The 2,500-nt window shown below is 57.8% G+C and overlaps 1 non-coding gene across 1 annotated transcript in view; it reads left to right on the forward strand.

Moving 5' to 3' along the window:
• The first annotated feature begins 1,998 nt into the window (after positions 1-1,998).
• The window catches only part of LOC124772362, a 1,909-nt gene continuing 1,407 nt past the window's right edge, over positions 1,999-2,500 (forward strand). Inside the window, exon 1 of the ribosomal RNA XR_007013982.1 lies at positions 1,999-2,500. This exon is cut by the window's right edge and continues 1,407 nt beyond it. This is a non-coding gene — a ribosomal RNA (small subunit ribosomal RNA).

Here is a 2,500-nt window from a genome sequence, read left to right on the forward strand (position 1 = left end):
TGTTGTGCCTTAACCTAACCCATGTTGTGCCTTAACCTAACCCATGTTGTGCCTTAACCTAACCCATGTTGTGCCTTAACCTAACCCATGTTGTGCCTTAACCTAACCCATGTCGTGCCTTAACCTAACCCATGTCGTGCCTTAACCTAACCCACGTCGTGCCTTAACCTAACCCACGTTGTCGCCTAACGTAACCCACGTTGTCGCCTAAACCTGCTCTGTAATTGTTATACGACTCGTTCAATTAGTGTAGTGTTGCCCACCCGCAACCCTCGCAATATAGTTCGCTACTCGCACTCCCCGCTCCCCTGTGTATCGCTTCATGTTAAACACCTTGCAAGTCTTGCTCACTTTCCACATGCTCCTGCTGTACACTGTAATGTGGATGGCAGCAGGACGTACATGCCGCCCCTCCCCACGTCCCCACCTTGCCCCCTGCCTTCGCAAGCTGGTTGGTGAGAACTTTGCATGTTCAATGCCCTCCGCATGCGACGTACTCAGGCTACGTTGTGGTGCGGCCTGTGTCAACTGTCCGCTAATGTCGTACGCGTAAACCACAATCTGTACTGCACATTCGTCCTTATGTACTGAATGATACATCGTGGCACATGTGTGACCGTACAACGACTGCGCCCAAAAACGGCGGACCATACAGTGCAAATATTGTGCACGCAGCTACGTGTCGTCTCCCTATGAGAGCTGGATTGCAGTGTGGTACGCCATAGAGACGTGTGGGAGGAACGGACGCCGTGGATGGCGATCAGCATGAGCTGTCTGTTGATGTATTCGGACCTAGTCGTCTCTCCTCACACACCGTGATGGCATGGTGCACCGCGTTCCATATCTGCGACATGCTACAGAGGCCGGTTGACAGTCGTTCGAGCAATGGACATCGCATACGTACGGGGGCCACCTTCCACGTATTGTCTAGGCGTGCACATTTTGTTGCGTGTATGTGGGCAGACGTAGTGTGGCGTGACACCTGACACAGGCATGCAATAATCGTGGAAGTTGCAAATGGCGATGGACGCCTGCGTTTTCTGGTGAAGTTACGCAAATGAACAAATGGTAACCTGTTGTGGTGCGGTTGTTCTCGCTAGGGGTGAATCGGTGATGGCGACGATAGGTTGAGGTACTAACCGGTTGTTCCAGCGATACCCACCATGCCGACGAAACTGAACGGCATCTGGGTGTGAAGCGATACGCGGCGGTGGCTGGGTGGGACCGTCCCCGGCCGGTGAGGGGGCGCCTCCCGGCGTGCTGGCCGCGCGGTGCGTGGGCGCACGCGCTACAGCCGGCTGGTGGGGGCGGCCAGTGGCAGGCGCGCCGGCCGACGGACGCGGCAGGCGTCGCAGCTGCGCGCCGGCGCACCCTGCGCGCGGCGCCGTGCGGCCAAAGTAGGTCCTCGCGGGCCCGGTGCGAAGCGCGGTGGACATCTTCAGTGTGCTGGTCCGATTGAGGACTGTGTGCGTTGAGGATGCGCTGCCGCCCGGCGCTCGGCGCCGCGACGCCGTCTGCTGCTCGGTCGCCCCAGCGGTTCTCGCTGGTGGTTTGTATCGCAGCTGTGCGGATGTGTTGGCGCGTGCGCTGTGCTGGGAGAGTTCGCTTCGGCACCCAAGTGGGGCTTTTGTCCTTCTGTGGCGCTGGCGTTGGAGCTGCCGGTCACCGTAGGTGGCGCGTGTTGTCTCCCGCCGGCAATGCCACGACAGCACGCTCCCGGGCCTCTGTCGGCAGCGGCAAGCTCAGTTGGGAGCACGGGTGGTCGCACCGAAAGCGTCTACTCGCCTAACTCCGGGCGATTGCGCCTCTCTCGAACCCGACCAAGTACTTGGGACGGCGCTGCGCGCCGCCGGGACCTGAGAGGGTTTCGAGGTGTATTGTGCAGGGGAGCTCAGCCTCCTCCTGTTTGCAGAATGATTGAGCGGACGCTTGCGTGTTCGCGCGGGCCCCCGGGACACACTCCCGGGCGGCCGGCTGCTCAGCTCTAGTTGACGCAGCTCCCTGGTTGATCCTGCCAGTAGTCATATGCTTGTCTCAAAGATTAAGCCATGCATGTCTCAGTACAAGCCGCATTAAGGTGAAACCGCGAATGGCTCATTAAATCAGTTATGGTTCCTTAGATCGTACCCACGTTACTTGGATAACTGTGGTAATTCTAGAGCTAATACATGCAAACAGAGTCCCGACCAGAGATGGAAGGGACGCTTTTATTAGATCAAAACCAATCGGTCGGCTCGTCCGGTCCGTTTGCCTTGGTGACTCTGAATAACTTTGGGCTGATCGCACGGTCCTCGTACCGGCGACGCATCTTTCAAATGTCTGCCTTATCAACTGTCGATGGTAGGTTCTGCGCCTACCATGGTTGTAACGGGTAACGGGGAATCAGGGTTCGATTCCGGAGAGGGAGCCTGAGAAACGGCTACCACATCCAAGGAAGGCAGCAGGCGCGCAAATTACCCACTCCCGGCACGGGGAGGTAGTGACGAAAAATAACGATACG

Source organism: Schistocerca piceifrons, unplaced genomic scaffold (genome assembly GCF_021461385.2).
Source record: "Schistocerca piceifrons isolate TAMUIC-IGC-003096 unplaced genomic scaffold, iqSchPice1.1 HiC_scaffold_939, whole genome shotgun sequence".
Lineage (NCBI taxonomy): Eukaryota > Metazoa > Arthropoda > Insecta > Orthoptera > Acrididae > Schistocerca > Schistocerca piceifrons.